The sequence below is a fragment of the Phyllopteryx taeniolatus genome, unplaced genomic scaffold (genome assembly GCF_024500385.1).
Source record: "Phyllopteryx taeniolatus isolate TA_2022b unplaced genomic scaffold, UOR_Ptae_1.2 contig_59, whole genome shotgun sequence".
Taxonomy (NCBI): Eukaryota; Metazoa; Chordata; class Actinopteri; order Syngnathiformes; family Syngnathidae; genus Phyllopteryx; species Phyllopteryx taeniolatus.
This window is the reverse complement of record NW_026903547.1, coordinates 105,019-120,425: the sequence shown is the minus strand read 5'-3', so window position 1 is coordinate 120,425 and position 15,407 is coordinate 105,019. Positions and strand designations below refer to the sequence as shown.

At 49.3% G+C, this 15,407-nt stretch overlaps 1 pseudogene; it reads right to left on the bottom strand.

The window, feature by feature from the left end:
* Positions 1-1,587: 1,587 nt before the first annotated feature.
* On the bottom strand, positions 1,588-5,457 carry LOC133473861 (calpain-1 catalytic subunit-like; annotated as a pseudogene).
* Positions 5,458-15,407: the final 9,950 nt, after the last annotated feature.

Here is a 15,407-nt window from a genome sequence, read left to right as displayed (position 1 = left end):
TTCCACTCTTGGTTTTATTTTGTGTGTTCTGAGTTTAAGTAAACCTCCGTCATCTAGAACTAAAACATTTCATCGTGTAGCAACCTTTAGATTACGAGACTGATAAAAAGGTTTCGCTTTTCTTAAATTTTATCCACATAAAAAGTGATGTGGTGCCCCTTTACTAGATAAAATTAGTTTGAGTTCAACAATTAAACTTAAAATTAATTAATTAATTAATAAAAGTACCGCAGGCGTCGCTTTCGGCTTATTCTTTTCTCCTCAATTAATTAGATTTTTGCTAAACTCATACGCTACAGCAGTGAGGCTTTTTGTAAAATAATTTTTCACTGTATATGTTTGTATTTACTTTAATCCTACGCTATAAAGCACGGTTCTTGCTTCGCGGTTCTGCTATATTGCAGAGTTTTATAACAGGTGTTAACCTATTCGATGTTTACCGAGAAACAGTTCATGCACCAAGGATGATTGTATTCTCGGCACCTTAAAGAAAGCCCGCAGCTGCAGGCGAACTAATACGAGCTTTGCAAAGACTGTGTCAGGGGAGCAAAGTGCGAGAACAGCCCGCAGGGCGACTGGCTGCACGGACGAGGCAAGCTGCAAGAAGAGGACACTGGAAATTATTGTCTGTTACCATCTGTGTGTATTTTTCAGTTACATGAACTATCTTATCCATCCATTTTCAACACCGCTTATCCTGGTTAGGGTCGCGGGGCGCTGGAGCCTATCCCAGCAGACTTCGGCCGAAAGGCGGACTACACCCTGAACTGGTCGCTAGTCAGTTGCAGGGCACATATAGACACGGACAACCATTCGCACCCACATTCACACCGTCACTGAGTGGGAACTGAACCCACGCTGACCGCACCAAAGTCAGGCGAGTGTACCACTACACCATCAGTGACCTGCTTGGGAATGTCCTTGGATAACACAAACAATGGCTTGCTGCTATTCATAGGTTTGTTTTTATGTTGTGTGTGCATTTATCCAGACTTATCATTTGGGGACTTACCATTCCGGGCTTCGCTGGGAACAACCCAACGACAATCGGTAGGAAACGGAGCGCGCGCAATTCGTGAAGCATCTGGCGCAGAGGTTAAGTGTGCCTCGCGCAACCCAAGTTTGGCGTGAGTTGCGCTTGCTAGTGCTCGCCAGAGGTGGGAGTAAGTCGCGTGAGTGGCAAGTCGAGTCCTTACTAAATCTCAAGCAAGTCGTTAAGAGTCAAGTTATTAGACAAGCAAGTCAAAAGTCCCACTTGAGTCCGGCTGGAGTGACGCCTCCCTTGAGCACGGTCTACGAGGTGATCGTGGCTCGCCACTGCGGCATGCGCGTCTTCGCCCTGTCGCTGATCACCGACCGGGCGGTGATGGACTACACAGCGAGGAGAAGGCCAACCACGAGGAGGTCCTGCAGAGGACGGAGCAGGATGGAGCACAACAACAGCGACGCCTGAGCCATCTTTCCTTCTCCCAAAGGTCAAACTCGCATTCCGGTCCGTTCCGTTCCTCCTCCTCGTAATTCATTTGTAAGTTAACAACTGATTAACGTCAACAAATGCGATTGAGTTCAACTGTTTTCTTTCTAATGTTCATCAAAGGTTTTTATTACGACACACTCTGTGACATTGATCGGCTTTCATAATGCGTGTAAACAGGATGTTCTTCTTCAGAGTGACAAAAGTGTTTTTAGTTCCACCATAAAAAAAAGCTACACATGCATGTCATCACTGTCACGGTTATACTTGGTGCTCCCAAAAATGGCGAGCAGTTTGGCACAGGAAGCATAGCTGGAAGCCGTGTCTACACTTCACGCCTGCAACTACTCTGTTCGTCTCGGGCTTGGCTTGACGCACAATAACGCAAATGTGCAAAAAGGTGAATATGGGAACCCCACGCGGGTCCGCACGAGATGGCGGTGAGGTTACAAAACGCTAAACTAACAGGTGTCAAACTCAAGGACTGGGGCCCACATATGCCTGCCGCATCACTTTATGCGACCCACTAAATTAAAAAGTGTGTCTACTTCATGTTTCTGTATCAATGGGTTGGTTCTTTTACCAAAATGGCATTTTTTCTGTACTCTTCATTTTTTTTTACACGAAATACCCTCTTAACTAAAATGGAACAGTCGTTTTACACTTAAATATTTACATACCATAATTTTCCATGACTTCTGATTTTAAAATTAATTTGTTGTTAACAATATACACCACTTGAGAAAAATTAGGGCTGTTGGGCTTTTAAAGGGGAAATTTTCAGGACGAACCTAAAATACATTATGATCTTTAAACCCCGGTGAACTTCATTTGACCTTTACTGAACATTTGAATTCACATGTCCAACTGTTCAATGATTCAGTCCTTTTTGCACAACTTGCCGGCAACATCACAACATGTGTTAATACAGTTCCTGGTTCAATTAAAATATGTATTTTAACAAAGCTTGATGTTACGCTGGTAACATTTTGACATCATAAGTCCCAAACACCCCCTAACAATTCATCAACAGTACCTTGCCATTTCAAGTGTCACACAGAAGTCATCAGCAGGTTGCAACTGGAAGAGTCACAGAAAGGCATAGGAGTGTATATGCTTGGAAAGTTCCATGAATCAAACACATTGTGAATTTTTGTTGTTCAGCTCCTTGTTAGAGAACAGCAATTTGTGCAAAAAGTACTGATATATTGACCAACTGAACAGTCTTAAGTTTAGAAAAGGTCAAATAAAGTTCACCGTCAAAGGTTATGGTGCTTTTAGGCTTCATCCTGAATTGATGACGTCACGGCATCTGAAGGCACCGGGTAGGCTGCCTGCTGGGGTCTAGGCGAACACGGTGAGGGAGAGCCACTGCAGGAAACAGGAAGCGGCGACACGTGAGCAACAGGAAGTGAGCGAGCGGTTAGCACATTTCCTGTTACCTGGGAGACGTTGAGTGCGATGACGCCGTCTGCGTCCGTGTCCATGATCTTGAATGTTTCTGTCGAAGCAACGAGCGCAGCGAGGTCAATGCGGGATGGCGGCGGGGGGGCGGAGTCACGGACAACACTCACTGAACGTGGACTCCAGGCGGACGAGACAGTGACGAAGTTGTCAAAGTCGACGGCCATGTCTTCCTCGGCGTATCGCAGGATGATGAGCTGGAACAGGTGATTGGTCAGCTTGAAGCCTGCCGCGAGGAGGCAAAAGTTAGCGCGCGCGTGACGAATAAACGCGCGCGCGCACGCGGCCAGGCATCACACCTGCGGACTCCAGCGCCTTCCTCATCTCGTAGGAGCTCATGCTTCCCGACTTGTCCAGGTCATAGTTCCTGAATATGGTCTGTCCACGAGCAGGAGAGTGCTTTTGATTCCACAGTGAGCCGTGCGTGCGTGCGTGCGTGTGTGAGAACATTTACCATGTAGCGTTGAATCTTCTCCCACAGCACGTTGAACTCGACCAAGCCCAGCTTGCCACTGCCGTCCGACTGCGACGACGTTGAGGAAAGCAGCAGAACTCGGGGACTCGAGCCACATGACTCGGCCTCAAAACTCAAAAGGAGACGGCAGCGTCCCCGAGCAAAGATGGCGGCAAGGATACGTCCATGAGGTTGATCATGCTGCGACACGCCTCTTTGGTGAAGCCGTCCGTCTTGAGGTCTTTTTCTGTTGCCACGGAAACCATGTTTAGGTCCATGCGCGTGAGCCGAAGGAGGGCCGATAATGTACTTACGCTCGCCGGTGATGCGGTTCAGGATGGTCTGCAGCTCGTTGATGCTGATCTCCATGTCCTCCACGGCGCAGGCACACACGAGACAACGGTAACGTCAAAGGTCAGACAGGAAGCTGAAGCAAGAAGGAGCATATGCGCTTACCGGACCAGCCAGCTGTCGGAAGAGACTCTTGAAGCCGGCGTCAATCTGACTCTCGTCCAAATAGTTCTGCAAGGACAAGAAAAGCCTTGATGCTGAGATGGCAGCGCCACGAGGAACCGACGAGTGTTGAGTTCTCCCACTGGTGGACCAACAAGGCCTTCTCTGCTTGCCTCAACAATAAGTATGGATGTGGATGATGGATTTTTTTGTCCAATCAGGTTTCAGCCTTTACGTGTTGCTATGTCAAATGAATCTGCCCAAGGCCTTTAGAGGGACAAAGACATCAGACATTTTCTGTCTTCTGATTGGATGGTCAGAGCAAAGCTTGTTGCAGCCAAGTTCGACTAACAAAACACATCTGTGGCGATCTGCTTCCAATTATACATTTAATAATTAGCATCTGTGGTTAAGTATGATGTATTTTAATGACATGTTTTTGTCACGTTATCAGAGAAATACTGATTCTGAACTGCTCCAGATGATGTGTGTGGCACCGTTATATTGCGTTTCCATAATTGCAACGTGATACTGGTGATATTAAGAGGTGGTTTGAGTTGGTAAATCCCCATTGCACGCCCAGATACCAAATGCACGGCCCGCCGCTGCGCTCTCCTCACCTCGATCGGAAGCTCCGCCACCACGTCGTCATCCAGCTCCCTGACACGCAAAGACTTCATGTGAGCGAGCGGCCACGTTTGCGAGGGCGCGACAAAGCGTTACTCACTCGGAGTCGGCGGCCTTCTCGGAGAAAACCCGCAGGATGAAGTCGGCCTCCTTGTGCGGCTTAAAGGTGGACGGCACGATGACGTACTCGCCGGCCGGGAGACGCAGACGCCTGCTGACCTCCCTCGACTTGATGAAGCATTCGGAGCGAGCGCTAATAGCGTGCGTCTGGAAGAAGTTCTGCTTCAAGTGGACCCCCGTCTGCCCTTTAGCCTGAGACGGAAATCGGTTACCACCACCATTCTGCCTTGAAGGTAAAGAACCCGATTGGAAGCTCATACCTCGTCGGGAACCTGCAAATAGAGGAATCAATGAGATGACAGAGCAGGAAGTACGCACGGGAGCTTTGCGGGAGAACACCGACCTCGTAGACGGCGAAGCCGATGGTCTCCATGTTTTTGCCTTCCCGCCGCTTCTTCCTGTGGTCTTTCTGCATGAGCGACACAAGGAAGCTGCAATCCGAAGTGCCGGGCGCGTCGGGGTGCCGCAGCAGCAACTTGAACTGCGGATTTAGCCAAAAGGTCGCTGGACAGGAGAGGTCAAAAGTCAAGGTCGGTTTTGAACCCCTGCACTCCCCGAGCCTTTTCCTACCAGGATTGTTCAGGCAGCCTCCGGCCGTGCTGCCCCGTCTCCACTCGCCGGGATACAGCGATGAGCTCCATGTCGTCATCTGGCTGTTCTGGAGGGCGTCGGCTGTCAGGTTACAGATTTTCAAACTGTTGAACTCACGCAGGAAGTCGCTGAAGGACAACCTGTGGCGGGGGCGGGGCCATGAGAAACGACCGCATTTCATGGCAGCAAACAGAAGCGGACTCACCAGAATTCACCGTCCTCGCTGCGGTTTTGTAGCCGAGCGCGGACGTCAGGGTCCACGCTGTCCCATTCTCGAGAACTGTACGGAAAAATGGAATGGAATGGAATCCACCAGCAGGGAAAACTTTGGAAGTTCTGCTTACATAATCCATCCATCCATCCATTTTCTACCGCTTATCTGAGGTCGGGTCGTGGGGGCAGTAGCTTTAGCAGGGACGCCCAGACTTCCCTCTCCCAAGCCACTTCATCCAGCTCTTCTGGGGGGATCCCGAGGCATTCCCAGGCCAGCCGAAAGACGTAGTCTCTCCAGCGTGTCCTGGGTCGGCCCTGGGGTCTCCTCCCGGTGGGATGTGCCCGGAACACCTGACCAGGGAGGCGTCCGGGAGGTATCCGACTCAGATCCTCCGAGCCAACTCATCTGGCTCCTCTCAATGCGGAGGAGCAGCGGCTCGACTCTGAGCCCCATCCGGATGACCGAGCTTCTCACCCTATCTCTAAGGGAGAGCCCGGACACCCTGCAGAGGAAACTTATTTCGGCCGCTTGTATCCGGGCCGGGATCTTGTTCTTTCGACCCACAGCTCGTGACCATAGGTGAGGGTAGGAACGTAGGTCGACCGGTAAATATAGAGCTTCGCCTTTCAGCTTAGCTCCTTCTATACCACAACGGACCAATAAAAAGTCTGCATCACTGCGGACGTTGCACCCATCCGCCTGTCGATCTCCGATTCCAGTCTTCTCTCACTCGTGAACAAGACCCCAAGATACTTGAACTCCTCCACTTGGGGCAAGATCTCATCCCCGACTCGGAGAGGGCACGCCACCCTTTTCCGACTGAGGACCATGGTCTCAGATTTGGAGATGCTGGTTCTCATCCCAGCCGCTTCACACTCGGCTGCAAACTGCTCCAGTGAGAGTTGGAGATCACGGCTTGATGAAGCCAACAGAACCACATCATCCCCCAGAACATGAGCAAAGTTCTGTCGGTGGTGGTAGTTGAAACTCCTTCTGACAGGGGATTCCCAGCAGACCTCCACTATACGTTTGGGCCTGCCAAGTCGGACCGGCATCTTCCCACACCATCGGCGCCAACTCACCACCAGGTGGTGATCAGTTGACAGCTCCGCCCCTCTCTTCACCCGAGTGTCCAAGACATGCGGCCGCAAGTCCGATGACACGACCAGAAAGTCGATCATCGAACTGCGACCTAGGATGTCCCGGTGGCAAGTGCACGTGTGGACACCCTTATGCTTGAACATGGTGTTCGTTATGGACAATCCGTGATGAGCACAGAAGTCCAATAACAGAACACCGCTCGGGTTCTGATCGGGGGCCCGTTCCTCCCAATCACGCCCTTCCAGGTCTCACTGTCATTCCCCACGTGAGCATTGAAGTCCCACCCCATTGAGTCCAACCCCTCTCGAGAGGACTGGTACCAGAGCCCAAGCTGTGTGTGGAGGCGAGTCCGACTCTATCTTGTCGGAACTTCTCGACCTCACACACTAGCTCGGGCTCCTTCCCTGCTAGAGATGTGACATTCCACGTCCCTAGAGCCAGCTTCTGTAGCCGGAGATCAGATCGCCAAGGACCCTGATGGCCCCTCCCACAGGTGGTGAGCCCATGGGAAGGGATACATAATCATATTACGTAATACAGAGCCCTTGAACTCCCCCATTCCCAGACTCTCAGTTGAGCGTGAGGCTTTGCATGTTTACACGTGGCATCACGTTTTCCAACACGAGAGGTGTGTGTGTCTCACTTGTCGCTCCAAGCGCCGGTCCACTCTACCTGCCCCCACGGGTTTCTGATGCGGACCAGCTTGGTCAGGTTTCCACAGAAGACCACCTAAGGGACACGGTGGATCGTGGTCAGATCGGACAGAGAGACACACCGCCACCGTGACGCTCTCTCACCTCATCCAAGCCCGTGACGGAGTAGGCGTGGCCCTTGACCAGCTTCTTCAAGTTGACCGCCTCCCTGTCTTCGGAGTTGGTGGCCTGACGTAAAAAACAACAGAGGTGGGAGGAGGTCACATATGTGCAAGTCAGAAGTCTAAACCTTCAAGTCTCAGGCAAGTCACAAGTCACTGTGGCAAAAAGCTAGTAAGGTAGTAAACTTGAGTCCCCACTAAATTTCAAGCAAGTCAAGCCATTACAGTGAATCCCCGGTATTCGTGGACTGAAGGTACAAATTAATTGACACCCTCAAAAAGGTTTGTAATTGCCTACAGATGCCACAAAGTGGTGGCAAAGCATTACTTACGTCAAACTAAAACTCCTAAAATCACTTCAACATAATAGCTTGGCATCAAGATGCCACCAAAGCAATACTGTTATTACAGTGTATAAAATTAAATGTTAACTATTGATATTTCAATATGCATCATTACAGTAACAGCATTAAATATACTGGTTACAATAAACACTTTAAAAATAAATACACTGGTTTAGTGGTGACCTGTATCCCAAACCTTTAGAAATGTTATAATTAACTTTAACAAAGCTAAGAAGTGTGGTGGGAGTGGCTATGTATTCCAGTCTCCAAGAAACCTGCAATCTCGGGTCTGAATGACTACAGGCCTGTCGCTTTGACATCTGTGGTCATGAAGTCCTTTGAACGTCTCGTGCTGGACCACCTCAAGAGTGTCACAGGTCCCCTGCTGGACCCCCTGCAGTTTGCCTACCAAGCGAACAGATCTGCGGATGATGCAGTCAACATGGGACTGCACTTCATCCTAGAACACCTCGACAGTGCAGGGACCTACGCGAGGATCCTGTTCGTGGACTTCAGCTCAGCGTTCAACACCATCATCCCTGAACTCCTTCCATCCAAGCTTCTCCAGCTCAGCGTCTCACATGCCATCTGCCAGTGGATTTACAGCTTTCTGACGGGCAGGACACAGCAGGTCAGGCTGGGGGAGGCCACCTCATCCACACGCAGCATCAGCAATGGGGCGCCCCAAGGTTGTGTCCTTTCTCCGCTGCTCTTCTCTCTCTACACGAACGACTGCACCTCAGCGAACCCGACTGTCAAACTCCTGAAGTTTGCAGATGACACCACTGTCATCGGCCTCATCAAGGACGGTGACGAGACTGCATATCGACAGGAAGCGGAGCGGCTGGAGCTGTGGTGCGGCCGACACAACCTGGAGCTGAACACGCTCAAGACTGTAGAGATGATCGTGGACTTCAGGAGGCATCCTTCGGCACAGCTGCCCCTCACGTTGTCCAGCTGCCTTGTGTCAACCGTCGAGACCTTCAAGTTCCTGGGAATTACAATCTCTCAGGACCTGAAGTGGGCGACCAACATCAACTCTGTCCTCAAAAAGGCCCAGCAGAGGATGTACTTCCTGCGGCTTCTGAGAAAGCACGGCCTGCCACCGGAGCTGCTGAGACAGTTCTACACAGCGGTCATCGAATCAGTCCTGTGTTCTTCCATCACAGTCTGGTTTGGTGCTGCTACAAAAAAGGACAAACTCCGACTGCAACGGACAATCAAAACTGCTGAAAGGATTGTCGGTACCCCCCTACCCACCCTTGAGGACTCGCACGCTGCCAGAACTAAGACAAGGGCGTGCAAAATCCTCTCGGACCCTCCGCACCCCGGTCACCAGCTCTTCCAGCTCCTTCCCTCAGGTAGGCGCTACCGATCAATGCAAACTAGAACTAGTAGACATTCCAACAGCTTCTTCCCTCTTGCAATCAACTTCTTAAACAGCTAACCTATAATTCCATTACAACAAACTGGCAATTTTTTGACTTGAGTTCGTTGTCACATTTGTGTGGGGCCAATTATGTATTACTCGTGCCCTCACTGTAGTTGTCTCGCCATGCTGCACTATTTGCATATACTGGCCACTCATGCTGTCATATGTGTGTGTGTGTGTTCCGGGTTTTGTCTTCCCCCCCTGTTTCACACACACCTGCTCATGTGAGCATCTTCATCACCTGTGCCTCGTTCACCCTAATTACCCCTTGTATATAACCTCGTGTCTCATTTCCTCTCGTTGCCAGTTCGGTGTACCTTGTCGTCGCGTTCCAGCATTCCTTGTTTCCACGTCATAGATTCACAGTAAGACCTGACCCTGTTCCGATTATCGACCTTGTCTCTTTGCCTCATGTTTTTGGATACTGTTGCCTCTCTTGGATTGCCTGCCTGTGTACCGACCTATGCCCGTCTATTAAACCTCTCTTTTTGGAAACTGTCAATTTGTTTTGGAGTCGTGCATTTTTGGGTCCTATCCTCTGTTCCGTTCATGACAGAACGAACTGGCCAGAACATGGACCCAGCAGACTCAGACCCGGTGCGCAAAGCCCTTCAAGCGCAGGGTCAACGCCTCGCGAAGCAGGATGAGCAGATTGCCGCCCTCCACCTTCATCTAGAGGGACTGTCAAGGAATCAGGACAATATGATGAGACAGGTGGCCTCGCAGTTTGAACTTCTTTTGAAATTTTTTCAAGAGAAGGAACCAGTGGGCACCACACCCAGTACTGCCACGGTATTTCCGTGTGAGGTAGTCACCATGCAGCCACCTGCCACCTCCGCTGCTGTCTGCCCACAGCTCTCTCGACCGGAGAGGTTCTCTGGAGAATCTGGGAACATTAAGCCGTTCATCACGCAGTGCGAACTCCACTTTGAACTGCAGGGAGACGCCTTCCCCACCGAGCGGGCAAAGATCGCATTCGTCATTTCCCACCTGACTGGTCGTGCGGAGGCGTGGGCTACTGCTGAATGGAGCCGCAATTCCGCCGCGTGTCATTCATGGGCTTTTTTCGTCAAGACTATGGAGCAAATTTTTCAATTTTCCACTCCTGATCGTGAGGCAGCTCGCTCCCTTGTCACCTTACAACAAGGCAAGCGCAGGGTGTCAGATTACGCGATTGAGTTTCGCATTCTAGCAGCTGAGACTCATTGGAATAATCGGGCGCTACTCGATGCCTTTTTTCAAGGACTATCCCCCGCCGTCAAGGATCATTTAGTCCCGCTAGACCTGCCACCCGACTTGGACACTCTCATCGCTCTCGCCCTCAAGATCGACAGAAGGCTTTTGGATCGCGAGCTGGATGGAGATCGGCGGAGGGATGCTTCACCGCGCACTTGGAGGACGAGCCTCGGTGACAAGCCAGACAAGGCAGATTCCCTGCTGCCAGTCTCAATCCACTGGCTAGCGTCACCACGGATGAGCCCATGCAACGGGGCAGGTTCCGTCTCTCCTCTGAGGAACGTCAACGCCGGCTGAGGGAGGGGCGGTGCTTCTACTGCGGTCAGTTGGGTCATTCCGTGAGCAACTGTCACGTCAAAGTTGCCGGTAGCCAGGGCACGGGAGAGGTGAGTCTGAATTTCATTAAGGAAGACCCTACACGGGTTCTTCCTAAAGTGACACTATGCTCTCCTGATCAAGAAATTCATACACCTGTTTTAATTGACTCTGGTTCTGATGCAAATTTACTGAACTCCATCCTTGTTAGACGTATGCACCTTAGAACCTTTGGAATAAAACGCCACCGCAACACCTATGCTGCAGACGGCAGTTTTATGGGCAAGATCACTCACCGCACCCAAACACTCACATTGACATTCCCTGATTCTCACTCGGAACGCATTAGTTTTCATGTTTTTGACGCCATGAATCATGACGTTATCTTAGGGAACCCATGGTTGAAATTACATAACCCCCACATTGACTGGTCCTCTGGGCAGGTTATGTCATGGGGCAGCGATTGCGCCCGGAACTGTTTCAAGCCGCCACGTGATGTTCAGGGTCATGTTTCTAAGGACACTCCACAGACCCCATCTGCGGATCCTGATTTATCTCAAGTGCCCACCTGTTATCAGGATATTAAAGATGTTTTTTCCAAGTCCAAGGCCAAATCCCTTCCACCCCACAGACCTTATGACTGTGCTATTGACTTGCTGCCTGGAACCACACCCCCACGAGGGAGGTTGTTCTCTCTTTCAGGGCCGGAACACAAGGCCATGAAGGAATACGTAGAAGAATCACTGGCAGCCGGGATCATTCGCCCATCTTCATCCCCTGCGGGAGCAGGATTTTTCTTCGTGGACAAGAAAGACAAGACCCTGCGACCCTGTATCGATTACCGGGGTCTCAATGAGATCACGGTAAAAAACAGGTACCCTCTTCCTCTCATCTCCACCGCCTTTGAGTTCCTGGAGGGAGCCAAGATTTTCACAAAACTGGACTTAAGAAATGCACATCATCTAGTCAGGATAAGGGATGGGGATGAATGGAAAACAGCATTCAACACACCAACGGGACATTATGAATATTTGGTAATGCCTTTTGGGCTTACTAACGCTCCAGCTGTTTTCCAGAACCTTGTCAACGATGTCCTGCGCGACATGTTGAATGTTTATGTTTTTGTTTATTTAGTTGATATTCTGATATTCTCCCCGGATGAGGAGACTCACATTATTCATGTCCGCTCTGTTTTGCAGCAGTTACTGCAGAATCAACTCTATGTCAAGGCTGAGAAATGTGAGTTCCACCAGGCGTCCGTTTCTTTTCTGGGTTTCGTCCTGGCTCAAGGTGAAGTCAAGATGGACCCTTGCAAAGTCGATGCCGTTATTAATTGGCCTACTCCCACGTCACGCAAAGATGTACAAAGGTTCTTAGGGTTCGCAAACTTCTACAGGAAATTCATCAGGAATTTCAGTTCTATAGCCTCTCCTTTGCATGATCTTACCTCGCCACACAAACCTTTTGTATGGAACCCGCTTTGTCATGCAGCTTTTCAAAAACTTAAGTCGAGCTTTACCTCCGCTCCCATCCTTACTTTGCCAGATCTCAAACAGCAGTTTGTGGTAGAAGTCGATGCGTCTGATGCCGGAATAGGAGCAGTGCTCTCCCAGAAGTCTCTCAAGGATGAGAAGTTACATCCTTGTGCGTTTCTCTCCAAAAAATTGACCCCAGCTGAAAAAAATTATGACATTGGCGACCGTGAACTGTTGGCAGTCAAGGTGGCTTTGATGGAGTGGAGGCACTGGCTAGAGGGGGCACATACTCCGTTTTTAGTATGGACAGATCACAAGAACCTTGAATATATTAAAACTGCCAAAAGATTAAATGCGAGGCAGGCTAGATGGGCTCTTTTCTTCTCTAGATTTAATTTTACGTTATCATACCGACCAGGTTCTAAAAATGGTAAGCCAGATGCTTTGTCACGCATTTTCTCCGAGGAGAGTTCTTTGTCCGACCCTAAGACTATTTTGCCTAAGTCATGCTTCATTTCCGCTTTTGTTTGGGACATTGAGACTGCGGTTGAAGGGGCTCTGAAAGACACTCCTAGCCCTGAAGATTGCCCCGAGAACAGGCTTTATGTGGTTCCGACCTTAAGGGGAAAAGTCATCCACTGGGCTCACACGAACCGAACGGTATGTCACCCAGGCATTGCCAAGACGCTATCAGTGGTCGAACAGCGCTTTTGGTGGCCTAATGTTAGGAGGGATGTTAGCGATTACGTCAATGCTTGCCAGGTATGTGCTGCTAACAAGGCCTCTCATCAACGTCCTTCTGGGGAGTTGCGACCCCTGCCAATACCACAACGTCCTTGGTCAGACATTTCCGTAGACTTTGTTACAGGATTACCGGCCTCTAAAGGCAATACCACCATTCTTACAGTTGTTGACAGGTTCTCTAAGATGGCGCACTTCATTGCACTTCCAAAACTCCCCTCAGCTAAAGACACTGCCGAGCTAATGATTAATCAGGTTTTTAAGTTCCATGGTTTCCCCAAGAATGTGGTGTCTGATAGGGGTCCCCAATTCATTTCGCAATTTTGGAAGGAGTTTTGTAAACTCATAGGTGCTACCGTCAGTCTGTCATCCGGGTTTCATCCTGAAACCAACGGCCAAACCGAGAGGCTGAACCAGGACCTGGAGACGGGGCTCCGATGTCTCGCTTCACAGGAGCCGCGATCCTGGTCTCAGAAACTGGTTTGGGTCGAATTCTCCCACAATTCCCTCCCCTCTGCATCCACTGAGGCTCCCAAGGTCTATGCGGGTCCACCCTACTTTTCACGTCAGCCTACTCAAGCCAGCCCGGGAGTCCCCTCTGGTCCCGCCTTCCAGGCCCCCTCCTCCCCCCCGGTTTGTGGATGGGGGCCCTGTCTTCTCTGTGAAGCGGCTGTTGTCATCTCGTCGGAGGGGCAGGGGGTTTCAATATCTGGTGGACTGGGAGGGGTATGGGCCTGAGGAGCGTTCCTGGGTACCGTCTGCGTTTATCGTGGATGATTCGCTCATTCGGGACTTCCACGTTGCGCATCCAGGGGCCCCAGGGCCGTCTGGGGCCGGCCGTTAAGGGGGGGGTACTGTCATATGTGTGTGTGTTCCGGGTTTTGTCTTCCCCCCCTGTTTCACACACACCTGCTCATGTGAGCATCTTCATCACCTGTGCCTCGTTCACCCTAATTACCCCTTGTATATAACCTCGTGTCTCATTTCCTCTCGTTGCCAGTTCGTTGTACCTTGTCGTCGCGTTCCAGCATTCCTTGTTTCCACGTCATAGATTCACAGTAAGACCTGACCCTGTTCCGATTATCGACCTTGTCTCTTTGCCTCATGTTTTTGGATACTGTTGCCTCTCTTGGATTGCCTGCCTGTGTACCGACCTATGCCCGTCTATTAAACCTCTCTTTTTGGAAACTGTCAATTTGTTTTGGAGTCGTGCATTTTTGGGTCCTATCCTCTGTTCCGTTCATGACACATGCCAGAGTAGCATCTGCTCCATTTGCACACTGATTGAGGAGTATCTGTAACATTTGCACAACCATTGTCCCAGATTATCGCACTACTCGTCACTTTAAACCGCATACACTCCTTGAAGTCTCAGCACCCTTTGCACAATGGTCATTGCACCGGACTAATGCGATATTAGTCATTGGAACTGCTCTAAGTGCTAGAGGACTCTGCATCTTTTTGCACAATTGTTTTTTGTCAATGTCTTTATGTCTCCAAAGTGTTCTGTAAATTGACTGTCTGTTGTACTAGAGCGGCTCCAACTACCGGAGACAAATTCCTTGTGTGTTTTGGACGTACTTGGCAAATAAAGATGATTCTGATTCTGAAACCACCTGCTGGCCATGTGTATAATCACAGGCAACTGTATCTTCGGCCACGTATTGTGTGATGCATTGCAATATGGTGTTTGTTGTGGCTCTTGGAAATAACTTATGAATGACAAAAAAATATTTGATCAAATATTGTGTCGACATGAAAAAATAAAATATTGTTTCAACGTACTCTGTCTGTGTAACTGGTAATGGTAGTAATCATATACAGGTAAATCTAAAAAAAAAAAATAGAAAACACAATTGATTTCAGTACTCATACATAGAGATTCTTTAAACACTTGGGAAAATACTTTTCAGAGGGTAAATTCCTGCCTAAATTCTACATTAAAACATTTAAAATTATATTCTAGATTCTAGAGGTGGTGAATTTGGAGCTATCATTAGCTTTAAGCTACAATCCTCAAATTATTCATGTATAAAAAAATTAAATATTTCAGTGTGTGTGGTGCATCTCTATATGAGTTTCACTTTTTGAATTGAACTACTTCACTAAATTAAGCTTATTGAGATGTACCACTATGACAGCTTGTGTAATGTGTTTGTCAACACACGTTTGGAGAATGGCAGACCATAAACCCCCATTTTCATGGAGCTGCTTGACAGGGTCTCTATTGCTGTGTCGAAGGGTCACCCATCGTTCCAAATTCTGAACCACTTCCTGAAGCAGGAAACAGGAAGTATTTGTGCGAGGCAAGGCCATTGATGTTTTTTCGTCAAAATGTTGAGCAAGCAGCTATTCAGCTTGTGGCCACAACATAATACCAGCAACCGATTGTTATTACAAATAACTCATTATTTCTTTTGTTGTTTAAGACTTAATACACGGCTAAAGATATGCGTTAATGTCTGCATTCTATTGGATCGACGTGGACCACGTGACCAAGGAACACGGGCATCATTATTTCGATATAAATGTTGAAAAACAACACAGTTGAC